A 23,903-nucleotide genomic window follows, 5' to 3' on the forward strand; every position below is an offset into this window, starting at 1 on the left:
GAGAGTACCCATGTACGTAATTACCTAATCTGATTTCAAATTTTAGGTTAAAGGTGTAAAATGCAAGGAAACTTATGTCTGTTGTTCCAATAGGGTCGGAAGCGTGTAAATTATTGTACTAAAAAATCACACAAAGTTAAATTCCCAGGGAAGAGAGGTGGATCACAAGGATCTCTTAAATACCAAGTCTTGCCTTAGTCAGAATATTCCTTCTAACGTAATTTAATAGCACAATTAAATACTACTATTATACCCTCAAATATTGAAAGAAAATAGGACAAAAAGAACACAAGAGTTTAACGAGGTTCGGTAAATTATACCTACGTCCTCGGGCTACTAAAACCAGATGATAACTTTAATATCTCCAAAATATTACAAACAAATAGAATTCCTTAAGAATTCTCAAATGGGAGAAGAGAGAAAACTAAGAGAGAAAGATTGGTTGGGATGAATTGAAATGAGAAATGAGAAGGCCTATTTATAGTTGAGGTTTAAGGACCAAACAATAAATAGCCTATTATCTCAAGGACCAAAAAAATTATCCCATGCCACTTTTCAAAGTCAACTTTAGGGTGCTAAACTTGCACCATTTTGTATTGTTTGCCATTAATGTTGTCTCCCATTAATGTTAACAATCTCCACCTTGAAGATTTGATTAGGATAATCACATCTTCACACACTTCCTTCAACTCCCCAAATTCGATAAAGCTATCTTTTGTAGTGCCTACAAATGCACTCTCGAGCGCCATACACCTGAAGGTGCTCAAATTCTCAGGATGTTAATCAAGTTCAAACAATGATTAAACTTGATTGTTGTTACCACCTTGGTCATCATATCTGCGGGATTATCTGCTGTCGGAATCTTCTAAAGTAGAATTTCTACTTTTTCAAAGACTTCCCGCACAAAGTGATATCTTACGTCGATATGCTTGATTCTTGAATGATAGACTTGATTTTTCGCTAAATGAATAGCGCTCTGACTGTCACAATATAAACTTATGTGACTTTGAACAACTCCTAAGTCTTTCAACAATCCATTAAGCCAAATAGCCTCTTTAACAACTTCTGTAACTGCCATATATTCTGCCTCTTTAGTAGACACAGCTACTGTAGACTGTAAGGTAGACTTCCAACTCACTGGGGCTTTCGCAAGAGTAAACAGATACCCCGTAGTTGAATGACGTTTATCTAAATCACCAGCAAAGTCAGAATCAACATATCTAACTACAAACTGACCAAGTGCTTCATCCTGTTCAAAAATTAAACCAACATCTACGGTTTTTCGAAGATACCGTAGAATCCATTTCACAGCTTGCCAATGTCCTTTTCCAGGATCATGCATATACCTGCTCACAACTCCAACAGCTTGTGAAATGTCAGGCCTCGTACACACCATCGCATACATCAAACTCCCAACTGTATTAGCATATGGGACTTTCGCCATATATTCTCTTTCATCTTCAGTCTTCGGAGATAATTGAGCACTAAGTTTCAAATGAGAAGCAAGTGGGGTACTTACATGTTTTGTGTTTTCATTTACACCAAAACATTGTAATACCTTTTTCAGATATTGCTTCTGATTTAAACAGAGCTTGCCTTTCGGTCTATCTCTACTTATCTCCATGCCGAGAATCTTCTTGGCCTCACCTAGATCTTTCATCTCGAACTCTTGATTCAACTGAGCCTTCAGCTTATCTATCTCATTTTGGCTCTTCGAAGCGATTAACATATCATCAACATACAAGAGTAGATAAATGAAAGATCCGTCATGCAGCTTCTGCAAATATACACAATTGTCATATTTGCTTCTTGTGTACTTCTGCCTTCTCATAAAGCTATCAAATCGCTTGTACCACTGCCTCGGGGATTGCTTCAATCCATATAGCGATTTGTTCAGCTTACAAACCCAATTTCTACCACCAGCATCTGTGTATCCTTCGGGCTGAGTCATATAGATCTCCTCTTCTAACTCACCATGCAAGAAAGCCGTCTTAACATCAAGTTGAGCTAGCTCCAAATTCAACTGTGCTACCAAGGCCAACAAAATTCTAATGGAGGAATGCTTCACAACAGAGGAAAATACATCATTGTAGTCAATTCCCTCCTTCTGAGCGTAGCCTTTAGCTACCAATCTTGCCTTGTAGCGAATATCCTTCTTGCTAGGAGATCCATCTTTCTTTGCGAATACCCACTTGCATCCGATTGCCCTTTTACCTTTCGGTAATTGCGCCAACTCCCAAGTATTGTTCTTCCGGAGAGACCGCATTTCTTCTTCCATGGCGCTTTTCCATTTATCACTTTCTAAGCTTTGCATTGCTTCTTGATAAGTGATAGGAATATCATCAACAACGGGAAGGGCGTAGGCCACCATATCAGTAAATCGAGCAGGTTTACGAATTTCTCTCCGTGGCCTTGCAACTGCAACTGGTTCTGGTGTACTTAGTTGTTCTTGGGTCAGAACCTCTTCAACCTCTAATTCCTCCATTGTGGCTGGAGAATTAGACTTATTAACTGGGCAAATCCCCATCTGCTCAAACTCCACCTGTTTTGGAGTACACTCCACCTGCTGTGGAGTATTGCTCGTCTGAATATCTTTATCTGCTACCTTTTTCAATGTGGCAGATTCATCAAAGGTAACATCTCTGCTACAGATCATTTTCTTTGTGCTTAAGCACCAAAGACGAAATCCCTTCACTCCAGAAGTGATTCCCATAAAGAGAGCTTTCTTTGCCCTCGGATCTAACTTTGACTCCTTCACATGGTAATATGCAGTGGTTCCAAACACATGTAAGGAATCATAATCTGTAGCCAGTTTTCCAGACCATACCTCCATAGGAGTTTTTCTTTCTAATGCAGATGATGGCAAATGATTAACAAGATGGCCAGCGTATGTCACAGCCTCAGCCCAAAATTGCTTGCCCAACCCAGCATTGGACAACATACATCGAACTTTCTCCAGCAATGTTCGATTCATACGCTCTGCCAATCCATTCTGCTGTGGTGTATCCCTAACTGTGAAGTGTCGAACAATACCATACTCTTGGCACACATCGAAGAACGGATCACTTTTATATTCCCCTCCATTGTTCGTCCTAAGCCGCTTGATTTTCTTGCCAGTCTGGTTTTCGATCATAGTTTTCCATTTAAGAAAAACTCTAAGCACTTCATCCTTAGTTCTCATGGTATACACCCAAACTCTTCTGGAAAAGTCATCAACAAAAGTAACAAAGTAGTGTTTTCCTCCCAATGAAGGTGTCTTGGAAGGCCCCCACACATCTGAGTGAACATATTCCAAAATACCTTTTGTATTATGGATAGCAGTACCGAATTTCACTCTCTTTTGCTTTCCCAGAACACAATGCTCGCAAAATTTTAATTTGCAAGCCTTTGCACCTTTCAACAATCCTTGCTTTGCCAGAATTTGCAAGGGTTTTTCGCTGGCATGTCCCAACTTCATATGCCACAACTGTATTGAGTCCAATTCTTTGTTGCCGGAAGCTGCAGCGACTGCTCCAATAACTGTACTACCTTGGTAGTAATACAAGTTATTTTTCCTGATGCCCTTCAATATCACAAGTGCGCCAGATGTCACTTTCAAAATCCCATCTCTCATAGTAACAACTGAACCATTGGATTCCAAGGCTCCCAATGAGATGAGATTTTTCTTCAAACTGGGCACGTACCGAACATCAGTCAGAACTCTGGTTGATCCATCTTGATTCTTTAATTGGATTGAACCTATCCCAACAGTTTTACAGGCATTGTCATTGCCCATATAAACAACTCCTCCATTTAGTTCTACTAAATCAGAGAACCACTCCCGGTTAGGGGACATATGATAGGTACAACCCGAATCCAATATCCACTCATCTGAATGGAACGACGATGATGATGCAACCAGTGATAGTTCAGAGTCACTAGTATCATGCTTTGCAACACAAGCATCTACAGCAGCTTTTCCCTTATTCTTCAGCTTTGGACAATTTTTCTTCCAGTGGCCTTTCTCATGACAAAAAGCACATTCATCTTTCCCGAGTCTGGACTTTGACTTTGATCTCCCCTTTTGAGTTTTCTTCCGAGTGTATGAACGACCTCGGACTACTAAAGCTTCTGTATCTCTGATTGAGTTTTTTCTGTTTGTCCTTCTTTCTCTGTTCATAACTTTACAAGGCCGCACAGACTTCGCTCAGAGATATATCACTCCTGCCATGAAGTAGAGTAGTTTCTAGGAACTCAAACTCCTCAGGAAGTGACACCAACAGCATCAAAGCCAAATCTTCATCTTTGAATGTCTCATCCATATTCAGCAAATCAGTGACTAACTGATTAAATTTGGTGATGTGATCATTCATTGTGGTACTTGGGACGTATGTGAAGTGAAACAGTCTTTTCTTCAAGTGGAGCTTATTTTGACTGTTTTTCTTCAAAAAATTTTCTTCAAGTGCCACCCACAACTTATTTGCAGAAGTCTCATTTGAAAAAGCATACCTCTGCTCTCGAGAAAGGCATGATCGAATTGTGCCACATGCCAACCGATTGATCGTCTTCCAATCTTTCTCCTGTACATCATCTGGTTTCTCTTCATCAATGGCAATGTCTAGACCCTGCTGAAAAAGGGCATCTAGAACCTCACTTTGCCACATACCAAAATGGCCCGTGCCATCAAAGATATCCGCGGCCAATCTTGCATTTACAATTGTCGATCTTGTCCACATGGACGATGTTGAAGCTCCTACACCGACCGTTTTCTCCATAATCTTTCAATATACCTAAGGAAATCTTTTCTGATGTGGAAGATCAGTTTAAACTGCAACCACAGAGCATACTACGATTAACCTTCGGCTCTTGATACCACTTGTTGTTCCAATAGGGTCGGAAGCGTGTAAATTATTGTACTAAAAAATCACACAAAGTTCAATTCCCAGGGAAGAGAGGTGGATCACAAGGATCTCTTAAATACCAAGTCTTGCCTTAGTCAGAATATTCCTTCTAACGTAATTTAATAGCACAATTAAATACTACTATTATACCCTCAAATATTGAAAGAAAAATAGGACAAAAAGAACACAAGAGTTTTAACGAGGTTCAGTAAATTATACCTACGTCCTCGGGCTACTAAAACCAGATGATAACTTTACTATCTCCAAAATATTACAAACAAATAGAATTCCTTAAGAATTCTCAAATGGGAGAAGAGAGAAAACTAAGAGAGAAAGATTGGTTGGGATGAATTGAAATGAGAAATGAGAAGGCCTATTTATAGTTGAGGTTTAAGGACCAAACAATAAATAGCCTATTATCTCAAGGACCAAAAAAATTATCCCATGCCACTTTTTCAAAGTCAACTTTAGGGTGCTAAACTTGCACCATTTTGTATTGTTTGCCATTAATGTTGTCTCCCATTAATGTTAACAATGTCGACCAAGATTAAACAAATGGCCACTCATTTGAAGCCAGCCAAACCAAGAAAGTGAAACAAAACCATCAAAATACGTGAGCCAGAAAGAAAGAAACAATCATTACCTGACTAAAGGCCTTGACACCATGCCTTTCAAGCTTGACCTCAAGATTGGGTTCCTCCGAAAGCTGCAGAAGCACATCCACCATGTCCTTCGCAACATAATCTTTCACCCTCTTTCTCCTCGCGTTGTGTTCATCCAACACATGCTCCAAGAACCTATCGAATTTATTGCTCAAGGCCTTCATTCTCTTTATATAGCCTTGCAAATCCAGGAAACTGAGCCAAGGGATCGAGTCACCGATGTCCAACACCCCATTAAGAAAGAACAACTCATTCAGCATCTCGTTGAACTCGTTTGGGGTCACAATCTCGTTTTCGCCGGTTCCCTCCGTGTATTTTTTCCCAAACACCATCCTACTGATTACGTTAAGATTCAAGCTCAAAAGATGTTCTTTCAAAACAATTTGGGTACCAGATGATTCGTACAACCTTTTCAGAAGCAAGTTCCTCTCTTCTTTTCGGATATACTCGTACGACTCTAGGCGTTTTGCACTAAAAAGCTCTGTCAGGCACATTTTTCGCGCTTGACGCCAGTATGGACCGTAGGATGACCACGTAATATCGGAGTAATTATAAGTAGTGTATTTGCCAGCAGCAGTCTTGGGTCGGTCACTGAAGATAGCATCATTAGTTTTCAATATGGCTTTGGCCATTTCAACGGATGAAGCAACAACGATGGGGAATGACCCGAATTTGAGTTGCATGATGGGGCCATATTTTTGGGAGAGGGCATGGATGGACTGGTGAGGAAGTGAACCAATGAGGTTGAGGTTGCCAATTATCGGCCAGGGTTTTGGACCAGGTGGTAGGTTGAGTTTCCGGCAACGGCGGAGATGAAGGGAGAGGAGGATGAGGGCTAGAGTGGCAAGCCACGCTGTCAAGTAAGCAATCCAAGATGTAGTTTCCATTGTTTCTAGTATTGGCAATTGCAAGTGATGATGAAGTTTACTATAAAACTTGTATTTATATACAATTAAAAAGGGGCATAATAAAAGGATCAGCCATCACCCTCCTCTCACTCCTTCACATTTGTGACACCAAACTTGTCTTTATATGAAAAATTGAAAATAAAAGGGCAATCAAAGACTAGCCGGATACGAAAAGATGATATGCATTGTTTAGGTTTGGCAATCTTGAATTCTTTAGTTCATGACTTCATGAACTGGGCCATTGAATTGATTCCTCCTTTCTACCAACTCAAAAGTTGTTGGGAAAGATTTTATTAATATTTTTGCTGGTAATATTTGACATCTTATACAATTTTCATGCGTAGATGTTTTGTTTATTATGCACAATTGTTATTTTGCAATCCATGTAAATTATTTTTTTTAAACTTGTAATTTTAGTTGAATCTCTTAACAACGTGGTTTTATAATTACAAACTTTTTACTACTTTTTTTTTATAAATTTTGTTTATAATTTTTAAATTTTAAAAGGGCTTAATTGATTTTTTTAATTTGTTATTAAGGTCTTTTTGATCCTTTTGCCCCGTTAGTTTAAAAATTTTCTAATTTACTTCCAATAAAAGAGTAGGAGTCAAATAAAATAAATGTGTAAAATTGAGGGTTAATTTATCTATTTTTCTTTAAAAAAACTAAAATACAAATTAAAATATAATATAGAGATTGCGATACTTTTACTTTTTTATTTATCTTTTTTTAATTGCTATTTTTGAAAGTGAGTCTGGAAGATTAAAAAATGCTTAACTTATTATGGGTTTAGTCCAAAGAGTAAATTACGGGGTTTAGTCTTTGTTTAATTTTATATATTGTTATGTTTCCTATTTACATGAAAACTAATATGGGTTAAAGGAATTTAAATATATTTTGGTATTTGTCTTTTGATAATTTAATTTTTACTACGATTGATTGAAGCTAAATTAATATCATTATTATTACTGTAATAATAAAAATGTGAATTTAAGCGCATATTTTTTTATTTCAAAATTTAAAGAGTTGCGAGTAAAAATAATAATTATATATATATATAAACTTGTATTAGTGGAAGAGTATATTTTATGGGGTGACAAGCTCGCTTGTATATTTTATGAAGTGGTATTTATATGACTTAATTTTGGCGCTATTTATTATTTTTATAAGAAAATGGTTAGGAGGGTAATGTCAATTGTTTTATGCATTTTTTAATGTTAGTGCAGAAGATAATTACTAAAGAGTTTTTAATTAACATTTCTCTCAAGTATTTGGTAAATGCTTACCTATGATATACGTATATAACAAGAGAAATGGATTTTTTTTTGTTTTTAAATGCTTTGGGAAAATTCATATTTTATTTATTTTATATATTCATTATTAGTCAATTGTCATAGAAATTTTGTCAGTATAAGTGAGTTTGTGCTGAAGCTTTTTTCATTGGCCGATACATCTGTTATTTATAGTGACAGATTAAAGATTTTCCGTCAGTGTAGATTTTATATATACCAACAAATTTATTTGTGCCATTGGTATAGGATGAACTCTAAAAACAACCACTTTGTTTTTTGTTATATAGGGGATAACTTCATTTTTTATTTAAAATTAAAGTTTTAATAAAACACCTAATATCAAGGGTCGATTTTTTTCCCTCAAAGGTATACGGCTTTTGAATTTTAATTCGCATGCAATTAATATGTTTTATCTTTACCTTTTCCTCATTCTCCAAAACATTTTTCTACTAGTTTCAATATCTCAAATTCCTCCACTTTAACAATAATTGTTAGTTCCATTTGTAACACCCTGATACATGACCTAATTGTCAAGTTTAAGCTACAAGGTGCCACATTCGTTGTCGAAGCAGCTACAATTGATATTTCACACCCCAAGTCTAGCGGATCTGAGTTTAAAACGTAGAGTTGAAAAGTTATCTGATTGGCGTGGCTGAATCCGCCACTTACAATCTTCAGCTGTATCGGAATCTGGTATATAAAAATCGCCATAGAGGTGATTAAATGTCTTATGTTATTCTTATTTTGTTATATAAGAGAAGGGAATATCAAGTAAAGTATAAGTCAGTTGAGTTACCGCCATATGCATAGTACGCCCAGTTTGTCTGAGTACTGTGATAATTCAGTTTTTTAATGAAATACGGTTAGGGATTAACTGGATTGACTGGTCAGGTATCAATTACTCAATATTTTCATTTATATTTCTCTTAGAACCTGTAGGCCATTAAGAAGGACAAATTTTGAATTCAAGCGACACTTGTCAAGTTCCAATAAGAGAAGTTGGTTATATATATAGGGGTGAGAAGTGTAACATCCTTCATCCGTATTCATCACTAGAATAGGGTTACGGAGTATTTCCGGACTCACAATACAATTAAACATTCATTTAACATACATTTTCTGAATTCAACCATTCGTCATTCAATCTCAATCAATTTGTCCCTTATACGAGCCTACGAGGCCCTAAACATGCTTTGGAAATGGTTCGGGACTAAACCGATAACTTATAAAACTTTTACGAAACTTATAAAAATTTTCTCAAAACAGGGGACACACACCTGTGTGGCTAAGCCGTGTAGACATTCGAAATGAGAGTACATGGTCGTGTCCTAGCCCATGTCTGACCCTGTGTAACTCTCTGACTTGGGTCACACGGCCAACACATACGCTCGTGTAGCTAGCCCGTGTACCCTAAAAATGGCCACACACGCCCGTGTACCAGGCCATGTGCTAGGCCGTGCCAAACCTGTAAGGTATACTAACTTATGCCACACGGCCAAGTCACACGCCAGTGTGTGAGGCCGTGTGGAGCATACTGACTTGATTTCAATTTCAATACCAGGGGACACACGGCCATGTACTTGACCGTGTGTCACACACGGTTGAGACACACGCTCGTGTCTCATCCCGTGTGGACAAAAATAGGCTATTTACCAGACCAATTTGCCACTCCAAGAGGCACACAACTACACAATTCAATTGATACACATTCATAGCATAATTGAACATCCCATTTAGCCATAATCAAGGCTAATTCATACCATTTCTAATACTAACAACCAACATGCTTATAAACCCATGTTTTACTCATTCAAAACATTCCAAATACCAATTACTTCAACATCAACATAACTAAACCCAAATATGCATTATTTGGTCTAATTTCAATAACATACCAATTCTCAAATATCACCTATTGACATTCAATTTACCTATTCATAACAAGCATCATGAATCCAACTTCAACCACACAATATAGGTCATTTACCAATTCTAAACAAAAGTCATTTGCACACTTATATACATCATCAAATTCACCATCATAATCCAACTCATATGATTATATATACAAACCAAAACATGTACAATTACAAGCTAATTCATTTGGCCAAAGTCATTATCAAAACATAACCAAAATTACCAAAGTCCCTATACATGCTATATACTTAAAATATCAAGTTGATAGGTACCAAAAGATAGGTGGATGGTGTGATGATGACTCCGACGATCCCCGAATCCGAGCTAGCTTTGAATTCACTATAAAACATAAAAGAATAAACAAATTAAGCTATAAAGCTTAGTAAGCTCATATGATATAAACTTAATGCAATCACATAACATAAATCAATAATTTGAATACATCAATATTTAGCTTTCCTTAACTATCAAACCTTTCAAAGGCTCATTCACAAAACTATACACTTTCGTTCTCATTTCTTAGATTCAACACTAAAATAGTTTATACACATACCTGTACCATCTCGTACAAACCTCATATACATTCTTGTTTCTTATTTACCCGTTGGAATAGAAGTCGGATACTCAAAGGTCTCACACGATAAGTACCCATACCATGGCCAGTAGCCAAATCAAGGTAACTTATCTCCAAAATACTGATATCATGGCCCGAAACCAAATCAGCCGATATGCATAGCCTGAAGCCAAATCGACTTATCTCGCACCCGAAGTGCTATATCATGGCCCGAAGCCAACTCAAATTACCCCTAATGACATGTCACTAGCATCCTAAACTATTCCTAAGGTTCAACCAGGCTTCCAACTGTCGAATCATCATCGAATCATTCCCAAACTTGTTTTGTAATGGCTTAAATTCAAGGTTGTCAGAACAGTGGTTTTGTAACCACAAATTCAATTTAAAGAGAAATTTATTTTAATATTTTTACTTGAATATTGATATGATAGGAAAATCGTATGAAAATATCGATAGAAAAATTTTACCGATTTAGTGGTTAGTTAGAAAAAAAATTATTGAAGAAATTTGGTACAAACAAGGTATCAAGACCTCGATCTCAAAAAAATAAGTTAAAAATATTTTTATAAATATTTATGAAATGTTAGTAATATGGTATTAAAATTCTGTTAGAAAATTTTTACATTTGGGTAGTTAATTAAGTAAAAATGGCTAAATTGAAAGGGTGTAAAAGTTACTAAAAGGATTAAATAACTCAATTGTTAAATGAGGAGAGACATAAATTGCAAATAAGCCCAAAAGGAGATATTTTGGGCGGCATAAGCTGAGAAAAATCAGGAGAATTGGTGAAATAAGGGCAAAATGGGAAAATAACAAAATTTACTAAAATAAAAATGGGACCAAATTGGAATATCTAGAATTCTCTTCATATTTCTTCATTATCATCAGACAAAAACATGCTAAGGGTTTATTCAAGCTGGTATTTCATAATTTTTGCACCAAGTGAGTTCATCCTTGCCTTTTTCTTATAATTTTTGTGTTTTTAAGACTTTTACAACTAGGTCATATTATTAAATTCATTAGTTTTTGATTTCATGGATGAAATTGAAAGTAACCATGGTTGAGTGCTGTAATTTTATGATGAAATAGCATGAAATTGAAGCATTTAATTTGTTTATGAGATTATTTTATTAGGTAATTTCAATAGAAATTAATTTTTAGGACCTAATTGTGAAAATGTTTGGAATTAAAGTCTAGTGCTGAAATTCTGATTCCCAAAGGTTATAAGGTAGTTTAAAGTGATAGAATTAAGTGCTAATTGAGAAAAATCATCTCAATTGAGAGGCTAATTAAGTAGGGACGAAATTATCGTTTATTAAAAGCTTAAGGGAAAAATGGTAATAAACATCTTGCACTAAAACAATTTTGGACAGCAGCAGTAGACTAACGTTAAAAAATCACCATAAATTTTGGAAATTGAATTAGAAGATGAAAAAAATATGGAAATAAATCATATTGAGTCTAGTTTCTCATAGAAGAAACGGTGTAAGAAATGAAATTATAAATCATGAGATATAATAAATTTTGTGAGATAAAATCATAATGAATTCTGGTTCCCCTATTCTGGGTTAAAATTTACATGTTTAAATTATTAATTAGTATATTTTGAATAGAAACAAATGGAAACATCATTCAAATTTTGTACTAAGAAATAATTAATTTTTAGCAATGAAAGGTCGAAGCTGTCAGACAACAGAACAGGGGTAAGTTTGAAGATTTTACTGTACTTTTGGCTGAACAAAAAATTTTGAAAATTTTATGGTAGAAAGTTATTTGAGTCTAGTTTCAGAAACATCAAGCGGTTTTTAATTTGGAATTCTTTAGCTTGAGATATAAATAATTTAGTGACTACGACTCAAGTAGATAGTTTTGAATGAACTATAAATAATAGTGGAATTATAGAACATATGAACATGAAATGTATTAAATTTATGATTAAATTTATTTATTTATTTAGATCCAGAAAATTCAAATACGAAGCTAGATCGAGGAAAAGAAAAAGTTCGGGATTAGTAGATTTTTGTATATGAACAAGTATCGAGGTAAGTTCGTGTAACTTGAATTATATTCTTAAATGCTTGAAATGTATGTTATTGATGTGAATATAATTTGAATATTCATTGTATAAAAATTGATGAAACATTGATATATTTGATAAAGGGGAAGAAATCCCGGTTGAATGAAAGGAAAATTCGATGGATCTCTAAAAATGAATTGACGGTAAAAAAAGGATCTAGCCTGGACGGGTGATCCTATCCTGATATAGCCCTCCTGAAGAATATGTGTAAAATAAATTTAGTCCGGACGGGTAATCCGAATTAGGGTCTGAATTTAGCCTGGACTGGTAATTCAGATTCAAGCTTATTAGAGTAATTGTCGTTGCAGGGGATTTAGCCTGGACTGGTAATCCCGACAATACTCTATGAGTTTATATTACAGGGGATTTAGCCTAGACTAGTAATCCCGCTATAAGGATGAGGTTCGCGAGAGTGTGCTATCTAAAATGGAAATGTGCGCACATGAATATGAATTGACGGACCCGAAATTGTACACTAAATGTGTACCTCTGAAAATCCATCGAAATTTCAAGAAATTCAACGGGATAAATATGGAAAAATAACAAGGGAATGAAAATCATGGTATTGATGAGCTCATCAATCATGGTATATATTATTGATACATGGAAATTTTTGGACTAACTTGAATGTTGAGTTTGTGCATGTTAGGGTAATAATGCATTGAATGGATATTTGAATGTTGTTTATTGTATTGTATTGAAAATATTAGGTAAGTATAATTCTTGTTACATGAGCTTACTAAGCACAAAGTGCTTGCCCTGTTTCCTTTTCCCCTATTTTATAGTGTTAAGAGCTCGGAGGTCGAATTCGGTCGGAGACACATCACACTATCAACCTCAAGATTTCGGTATATAAAGAAACTTTATTTTGAAAATCAATGGCATGTATAAACCAATAAAGTAAATGTTAATGTGAAATGATTGTAAGGTCAGCCATTGGTATGGCTAACAAATCTTGGTTTTGGTATGTGATGAGGTTATCTTATAAATATGCATGAATCTATCTTGAAAATATGTTAAATTGGATTGGTTGATGTGGATTGGTCTCGGTTTAAAATTACAGGGAAGGTTAGATATTTATAAAGAGGTTATATTGAGTTAAAAAATAATAATTCGTAAACTCCGGTAATGCCTCGTACCCTGTAACCCCCCCTAACCCCAAACCGTTACCGGAACGAGGTTATGAGACATTACCGGACATATCAGACAACTTACGAATAATTTACAATTAATATAACTTTCATAGTATAATATAATAATTAAGTCCCTATCTTGAACTCTCGAAGTTCAAACACGTATTAAAAGTAGAACAGGACTTGTTCGAGTATTCCAATTTTTTTTTTATAAAAATTTCGGCAGCATTTCTGCTTATTTTTACCTAAACCTCTTACAAATTCAAACCAAAACAACCAACACCAATATTTCACATTCATATAACTAATATTTATATCATTAACAAAATTTTAACTTAATAACTATCATAGCATCATTCAAAATTGATTAAAAACTTCATTCATTTAACAACTTAATGTTCATGTATCAAAATATCATGTACTTTCCTTACCATTTCATTTAACCATCTAAATTTTATAATTCATCCTTCACTACCCAAAGTAATATACATATTCAAGTGACTAAACAACACCTATGTACATGCCACCTTTACCCAAAAGAAAAATATACATCACCAAATTTGTGTTGGAGTCGGGATTGTTCTGGATGCTGAGCCGGGACACTTGACTTCTACTAACCTGCGCACGGAAGCAACCGTACGCTGAGTATGGATATACTCAGTGGTATTACTATAAATCAAGACTATTTAACATTAATAAATTACAAACATCAACCATAAATTTTGTAATTATTTAAACTACTTTTATATATAATTATTTTACTTCATAAATCTTAAATTCATAATTCATTTTTCTCATACTAACTCAATTCATAATTTAATTCATACATTCTTTCTCGTACTTTTCAATAGTGCTAAAACAAATAATCTCATTTTCAAAATTTCATTTCAATTATTTACCCTATTAACAAAGCTCGGACTATGACAGATACGCGGATTTCCACCCAAACACACCAGAATATCCAACCCAAACACACCCGGAATATTGTAAATCCTGCATAACACACCGGTATAATATATCGTCCCAACACACCAATAAGGCATTAAATGCCTATTCGGATAAACCGAAGTATATAATAACAGAAACATCTTCTCGGCCGAACTACAATCTCTTCATCACATCACAAATCCAATGGCATGCCATTTGTATCGAATCTAGTCCGACAAGTTAATAGGGTATTATTTTACTTTTTCTAATTTCAATTTCATTTACACAAAAATTTTCAATACTCATTCAATTCAAATATCTATTATCTTAATTCATATACAAATTAATTTTCACACAAGTGTATACCATCAACACCATACATTTGTCGCAATTTATTTATTTTCAATCAATACACTTTTCAAATAATCACATATTCCATAATTCACTTATTCAATTCAATTTGATTCAATTTATATCACTTTCATTTTCACTCAATATTCATATCAATTTCACATACTTACTTCAAGTCTTATTTACCATACATAACAATTAAAATTTCAGCAATCAATAATAATTAAAATTCGAATTATAGTAATACACACCGTAATTCTCCCGTTTTAGTCCTCGATGACTTTCTCCTTTCCTTTCGATGCTGATGCTTAGGGTTCTTTGTTGGCTACGAAAATAATAGTAATTTACATTATTATTTACAGCATTAATTATAATAAATAATTAAATTTCTAAACAACTCCTACCTTATTCCCAATTTAATCCTAACTAAACTTAATTATTTTCTTAATCCAATTCACTCTCTTTTTCTATTCAAATTTTGTCTAAACTTATATTTAACTATAAAATTTCCAGCATATTTCCCTAATTTCGAAATTTCTTCAATTTAGTCCCTACAACATAAAACTTATAGCCTAGTTTACAATTTAATCCCTTAATCAATTTTAACTTAGAATTCATTCAATTAAATCCCTAATTCCATAATTTTTCCAACATGAACCCTACTTGGAAACATATGAGCTCTTGAACTATCAACTTAATTTCATCAAAATCTTGTTTCAAAGCTTCTAAAACATCAAAATTAACTAAAAAGGACTTAATTGACTTACCAAATTAACTCCAAGCTTCAAATCCTTTGTTTTCTCTTTTATTTTTCTTTCCCTTTTTCTTTCTCTTTTTCTCCCCTGCTTCCCGTTTTCAATTCTGTTTCTATTCCCTTTTGTTTCTTTATTTCTTTAATTCTTTTATACTTTATTATTTTATTAACATAATATAATATTAATATCATATATTAAAATATCTTTTACTTTAATATTAAGTAAATTAATAATTATATAACAAGTGTACATATTTATATTATTGCAAATGTCATTATCTAATTTGCTTATTAAATAAAAATCTCATGATTTAATTAATACAATTAATAATTATAAAATATCTTTATACTTAAATTATAAGTAATTAAATATTTAAATTACAAATGTACCAATACAATTCTTACACATGTATATTTTATTACCATACAATTGTCTTTTATTTAATTTATTTATAATATATTATCAATTAAATAATCATAACAAATTAATATAAAACCATAATAATAATCATTATAATATGTAAAACCTAAAAAAAATCTTTGATTTTATTTCACCAATATGCCACCTCATTTGTAGTCAATGGCTTAATTGTCATTTTAATCCTTTTTATTTTCTATTGCTTTATAATTAAACTTTTACCCTTTATTCAATTTAATCCTTTTTATTACTTACTCTAAATTAAGCTAAGTTCACTTAATTAGATCCTAATTAGACACACCACTAGGCTCATAAATATTTTTAATAATTATTTTTGAACTTATTTCACTAAGACGGAGGCCTTATAACTCACTTTTCTGGTGCCCGTGAATTTCAGGTCATTACATTTCCTATTCCAGCAACGAATACGGGTAGGGGGCGTTACATGTTAGAAGTCACATAATCACAATTTATGCTATATCAAAGCATGTAAAATACATTTAAAATGAAATTATAACATACGAACTTACCTCAGATGCTAAAACGACGAATTGAGTCAACTATTCCGTAACTTTATTCTTTTCCCGATCTAAGTTTGTATTTCTCCTTTCTTGATCTAAATATATTAAAAATTGACTTATTCAATCATCTATTCATTCAATTTAGTCCAAAACACACTTTAAAACACATTTACACTTTTGCCCCACATATTTCACATTTTTCACAATTTAGTCATTATTTCATAAAATCACAAATTAATGCAATTTCAATTAAACCCATGCTAGCCGAATTACTATTATGCCCCTAAAAGTCCATAATTTTCATTTATTTCACATTTTAACCACTAAATTTACACATTTCACAATTTAATCCTTATTTTGCATTTTCATCAAAAATCACTTAACAAAACTTGTTTAACTATCAACAACCATTCAAAATCTATCATCAATCATCAAAAATCATACATATTCATCAATGGTAACTTCCAAAATCTTTATTATTTTTGCAAAATAGTCCCTAGGCTAGCTAGTACTAGATGTAACGATCACAAAAACATAGAAATCATTAAAAACCGAGCAAAAACAGACTTACAATTGAACTAGGAGTTGGCCGAATACTTTAAAACCTAAGAATGGTTTTCTTTCTTCTTTAATTTCTATTAAAGAAGAACATAAAAGATGTAGCACCCCAAACCCGGCCCAGACGTTGTGACCGGATCCGACATGCCACATCGAAGCGTTCAAAATATTTTATATTGTTGATCCTGAAAAACTTACTTAGTGTTTTAAAAGATAATTTCATTATAGGTTAAAGTGAATGGAAGCTGTGCACCAGGTAGGAAACCGGAAAAGAGGTGGTGAGTCCATCGGACTGCTTAAGTACCAAGCTCCCTTCGGATCCAATCCTAGACATGCATACTGCCATTGCCACACCTTAACGTCATGGATATTTCTAGGAAACCGATTTGATTAAGTCATTTTTAGGAAAAGTGATTAATTTTGGAAAATACTTTCATTGCGGAAGCTTTGCTTGTTGTCGTGTTATTTTGAAATTAACTGTTGTTTTTGAAAACGTGCCCTAAAGCTATCCAATTTCAACAGTTAAAATAAGTATTACCTATCTTAGTAATACATATTAAAAACCATCAAAAATAAATAAGCGGCCTTATTGCATTTAAAAGCCCAAAACCTCAAACGTAATTAAAAGGATGTCCAGTTCACCAGAAGAAAATCAAACTTTCAGAACGGGTGGCCACTCCGAATTCCCTCACAGCTCCAAGATCACTATGGTTGGGGATTACCTGCGTGGATGATAATAAAAGGGATGAGTTTGGGGAAACTCAGTGTGTAAAATAACCCAACCATAGTCTAAATCAGCTCAACCCACAGAAACAGAATAAGTTGGCCTTAGCCCAGAACAGAATTCAGAATAAAGCCCATAGGCCCATAACAGAACAGAATAGATATTACATGTTTATGCAGAAACCTAACCATATCCAACCGTATACACCCCTGTACCAACCTTACACCGTGTGGGGAGACAACTCGACCCACCCAACCGCTACACACCACAGAATTTGCAGCATGGCTGCCAGAACAGATAATGTGACAGAGTCACCAGATACAGATAATCGTGGTAGAGCCACCAGAACAGATATATGTGGCAGAGCCACCAGATCAGATATTTGTGGCATAGCCACCAGAACGCTTCCTCCATAATATAACCCATGTCCCCATGCAACAAATATATAATCATGGCATCCATCATACAGAATCAGATCGCTATGCTTTCCAGTCAAAATTAACCCTACGGGTATAACGGTAATTTTGCACCTAGGGGTATAACAGTAATTTTCCATACATAGGGGTATAATAGTAATTTAGCTACTTTCAAGGTTTTCATGCATATCCTAACTATTTACGTACTACCAGAACACTTACCGCGCATACTTACCGAATTGGGCCCGTTGGCCCATGAACCCGATCTTTGGCCCATTAAGCCCAAATTATCAAAATGTACGAAATCGCGCGTACTGCAGTTTATTACTTTAGATTACCAAATATACAAACCCAACTATTTTACGAGCATTCGCACACTCGCAAATTCCCAAAATACCGACTTTTCGACATTTCGGCTTTTCGGCTTTTGCCAATCTAGTCTATGAGAGGGTGTCAGTTACACACCTGTTTGCGACGATATGCTGACGAGATTCACACACGAACCGCCTACAATTGGATTACTAACACGTTAATCTAACTATTCAAATACAAACTACGTATTAACCCCTTACAATATTCGGCCAACCACACCTACAGATCATAGTAAGCTTATAAGAAATCAATAAGCAACTCATTAACAAATTTTTGTCAATGTTTACCACATAATCATTATTTCACTGCAAGCTGTCTTCCTGAGCAACAGTCACTAAATCATTTATAACTGGAGCTACGAAACTCCAAATCAAGTTCTGTTAATTTTCACTGAAAATAGACTCATATATCTTCTATCCATAAAATTTTCAGAATTTTTGGTTTAGCCAATCAATACCAGAATTTTCTCAAAGTTTCCCATGTTTCTCTGTTTGACTAATCTGACCACCCTTCATTACGAATCAAATTTCTCATTGTAAAGAATTCAAAATATGTCCTTGTTTATTTCATTAGAAACTAGACTCAATAAGATTTAATTACATAATTTATACAGCTTCTAACTCATCTTCCACAATTTATGGTGATTTTCCAAAGTCACGTTACTGCTGCTGTCCCAAGCAGATTTATTACCAAATCACTCTTTCACACCTAACTTGCATGCTTGTTATTTAAACATGTATATCACCAATCAATCATCACATATCTATGATTTTACTTAAGTATAATCTCCATTTCATCATTTTAAAGCACAACATGTTAGCTGATTTTTCCCTTTAACATCTAAGGCACACGCATGCTTATTTGTTTGGCTCAACTTCACCTATCTTCCATTTTTCATAAAAAGAACATGAAACAATAACCATTTCCTTCATTTTAATTCATGACTAAATGCTCACAACACAACTAAAAATCAAAATATACTTCAAGAGTTAAGGTAGAATCAAGAAGAACTCATGAACCTCAAAATAGAAGCAAGGTACCAAGAACTTACCTTCAATTTTCCTCCTCCTAATGACCGAATACTCAAGAGCTTTCTCCTCTCCTTTCTCTTCTCTAACTTTCAGCTATGATGAACAAAGATGGACAAAACTTTGTTCTTTTCACCCCTTTTTCTTTTAATAAAACTTCATATTTCATCCATTTAATTCTTTAATACAAAAGACATGAAATTCTTATCATGAAACATTTACCTAACCCATTATCATGAAACATTTACCTAACCCATTATCATGGAATATTTACCTAACCTATTATCATGGAACATTTACCTAACCTATTATCAATTTGTATCAATTTGTACCATAAATTATGGATATCAAGTGTACATTTTGTCTACAACAACAAGATGGCTGGCCACTTCATGTAAAATGGGAGGTTTGTCATGCAAATCCTCCTAATTTGCACTCCTATTTATTTGACCACTTCAATTTAGCCTATAGCATTTTCAAACATTTTCACATAGGTTCTATTTCATAATTTCACCCCCTTTTTGTTATGGAACAAAAATTAACTAAAATTGCCGGGTTCTATCTTAAGCTTGGGCTTTCTAGAGGCCCACTAACATAATTAAACCTATGCCAACATTCACAGGATTCCCGAAAATTGGGGCGTTACAAAAGATGATAACCATTTGTTTTTAATTATTTTATCTATTATTAACCATTTTACCATTTTAACCTTTAATAATAACCTTTAAACATTACAAAAACTTGTCTAGTAATTTCCACTCAAGTTTCAAATGGTTTAATTACCATTTAAAGCCACCATATTTAAAAACCAAAGCTATTTAACACCTTTAACTAATAGAATAACACTTTTTCACTTTACGCGATTTAGTCCTTTTTACCGAGTTAAACATTCAAACGATAAAATTACTTAACGAAATTTTCACACAATCATATTATCATGTTTTAGGCATTAAAATAATAATAAAATAAATATTTTTACCTCAAATTTGTGGTTCCGAAACCAGTGTTCTGATTGGACCAAAAATGGGCTGTTACAAGAAGTGTTTGGGGGGAGTTTTTCTTCTTTTTTCAAGATTACTCTTTGTTTCCAACATCAATATACATTAAATACAAGTAAATCATGCATATTAAACAATATACAATCATTTCCAAGTCTTATACAAGCTTATGAAAGCTCTTTTTGTTAACCGGGGGTCGATATGGATCAATTTGTAAAGGATACAAAATTTTGAGTTGACATCGCAACTTTAAGGGCTTCCTCATTGCGACGTGACTCTCTAACTAGGGTTCGTCGTGACTTCAGGTCACGTCGTCGCAACGTGGACTCTGTTTTGCCTCTCGTCACGACGTTAGAGGTTCATTGCCACGATGTGACAACCTGTCACTATCAAATTCAACTTGTTACAAGGTAAAAATACATGAGATTAGATTTATACATTTCCAAGCAACCAATTCACAAACCTACCAATGATTTCAAGTTATAGTATACCAAATGATAGTCACTAAAACATCAACCATCCAAACTAACCAAAATTCATTCAATGGCTTACCCATTTATTTTAAGACTCCAAAATAACTATATGAACATGTTCAAACACAATTTCTAAACACTTACATAAGATCACAACATGTACAATTTAACCATTTCAAACATTTAACTAAGTATCTCTAGGTACGTGCCACAAGACCAAAACAAATGAACTATACAAACTTTGTTGAGTCAAAACCGGCAGTGTGGATGCTAACTTCAAATCTTGGGGCTTCAAAAAGTACCTGAAACCATACATGGAGAAAAAAAACATGTACGTTGAGTAATAAGGCTCAATGGTAAACTTACAATTCAAGTATATGCAACATAAGACTTAACGTTATACTCCAAATTAAACATGCAACTTACATATGATACCTAACCAATATATACTAACTATCATCCTTTTTACCATCAATCCAAGCATACAACATGTTTATATCAATTTCTAAAACAACATAATCAAATTGTACCACATATATGTTCAATTTTACTTATATAACAATAGTTAACTATACATTTCATAGTAATACAATCTTAGCCTTGAATTATGCGTTCATTCATAATCCTTACCACATATTATTAAAATTTAAGCCAATCGTATGCTTTAATTCATTCTAAAGTCTATCAACTCATTATGATCGTTTTAGCCCCCAAGGCTTGATTCTATATGGTTTTCATAATCATCAACATGTTTCCTTTTCATCTCAATTCACTTAAGTACATAATTAGTTTAATAGCATCATATGTTACCATATGCACATCATTTATTAAATTTATAATTTACCACCCTATTCACTTGACTCGAACTCGGACGGATAATCGGATCATCCAACCAACACACCAAACTGGCATCGAAGTGCATCATTGGATAAACTGAATTAGGATAACTAGCACTTAACGTGCATACTGGTGTACAAAACGCATCCTCGCACACGAAGTGCATCCTGGTACATAAAGTGCATAATCCGAACATTTCATGCAATTATCAATTATCAAATTTTATTAACATCTCACATATACTTCATAACATTCAATACATTTTCATCCAATCTCATAGTATATATATCACAATTCGAATATATATCACAATTTGAACATTTCATACAATTTTATATTTTATTCATTTTAGTCATCTATTTCACAATCATAATCAAACTCAATTCAAAGCTCATATTATTGTTAAGTACTTGCCTTGATACTTCTAAATGTTAGGGGTGAGCAAAATCCGATTTGATTCAAAAATCTCGATAAAAAATTCAATTTCTGAATTAAATAGTTTGAGTTATTTGAGTTAATCAAATTATTTGGATCAACTTTAATATAAAATTAAGTTTTTCGGTTTAACTTAAATATGAATTACACAATTTCAGTTATCCGAAAATCCAAATAAGAAAAGGCAAAACTACGTCATTTTGATAAATGTTTACTCATTAAGTTAAAAGGCAAAACTATTATATTTGTTTATGTAGTTAAATAATCATTTACTTCATCTATTAGTTAAATAATCGATCTATGTAAAAACAACATTGAGTATTAATAGTAGGACTCATTAACTCGACTCGAAATTTTTTGACTCTATTCTATTCGATTCGAAAAAAAATCAAATTGAGTTCAATTGCTAAAATAGGATTCGTCAACTCGATTAACTCGAATTTTTTTTACTCGAATCGATCGAATACTCATCCCTACTAAATGTAGTTAACATGCAAATAAAATTAATTAATACGAGCTTAAATTGTAAATGTACAAACCAATATTTCGTGCGTCACTCGTTGACGATTTTCGTTTTTCCTTTCACTCTTGATGGTTCAGTGTTGTCGTTAAATACGAATATTCAAATAAATACTACATTATTAATTTCCAGCCAAATTAGAATTAAATACCGAATTCCACATTTTACAAATTATTCAATTTAGTCCCTAAAACCAGGATAAGCATAACTTTCAATTTAAGTCCTCATATTAGAATTTGATTTCACCAAAACTCATTAGGGAACCTCTATTTTCTACTCCTACCAACATTTCATGGTAGTTTTAAATTTATTCAATTTGATCACTAATGTATGAAACTAATAATTAATCTTTACAATTTAGTCATTTTCATGTACTAATATTAATTTCTAACAATTTCACACCAATTTCATTCAATTCTCAACAATGGAAACTTTTGAAAATTTAATAGTTTTACAAAATATTACATGAGCTAGCTAAATCAAGCTCTCGTGATCTCAAACCTATAAAAAATAATGAAAAATGGTTAGGGACTTACTTGGAATTAGGGGTCGAAAGCTTTAACCATAAAAAATGGTGTTTCCTTAATTTTCTTTTCTTTTGGACGGGTGAAGAAGATGACAATTTCATCTTTCTTCCCACCTACAACTATTTATACTTTGTTTAATGTTTAATTAATCATGTTTTGAACCAATTAACCTTTAATTCTTAATTTAATTAATTTTTAATCCTTATTGTCCACTATAGGATGTTTAACAATGGTTTATTAACTATTTTATCCCCTTTGATAATTTTAATTTAAGTCCCCATGTAACACCCCCAACCTATATCCGTCGGCGGAACAGGGTTACAAAGCATTACTCGTGTTTTTAAAACAATTACAGATAATTCATGTCAATTACTATTCATGTCCAAAACTAATCATATCGTCCCTTGAATGGACCACAATGCCTAATTTAAGCATTAGAAAAAAGTCGGGACTAAATTGGGATCTCAGAGAATTTTTCGCAAAATTTCAAAATTTTCTTATATACAGGGGTCACACGCGCGTGTGGATAGGCCGTATGGCTCACACGGCCAAGTGACATGCCCATGTCTCAGGCCGTGTAGGCATTAGATGTGAGGCACAC

General features: G+C 33.6%; 1 long non-coding RNA gene and 1 pseudogene across 1 annotated transcript; both read right to left on the reverse strand.

Annotated features, from left to right (window-relative positions):
• Window positions 1-6,429, reverse strand: part of LOC107903022 (trimethyltridecatetraene synthase-like) — a 17,610-nt pseudogene extending 11,181 nt beyond the window's left edge.
• A 9,726-nt stretch (window positions 6,430-16,155) lies between these two features.
• Window positions 16,156-17,663, reverse strand: LOC121208589 (uncharacterized). Its single transcript, XR_005903702.1, has 3 exons — window positions 17,615-17,663; window positions 16,424-16,509; window positions 16,156-16,303 (listed from the first exon to the last, which is right to left on the reverse strand). It is a non-coding gene; the product is annotated as an uncharacterized lncRNA (long non-coding RNA).
• Between the last annotated feature and the right edge of the window lie 6,240 nt (window positions 17,664-23,903).

This window comes from Gossypium hirsutum, chromosome A10, assembly GCF_007990345.1.
Source record: "Gossypium hirsutum isolate 1008001.06 chromosome A10, Gossypium_hirsutum_v2.1, whole genome shotgun sequence".
In the NCBI taxonomy this organism is placed as follows: Eukaryota; Viridiplantae; Streptophyta; class Magnoliopsida; order Malvales; family Malvaceae; genus Gossypium; species Gossypium hirsutum.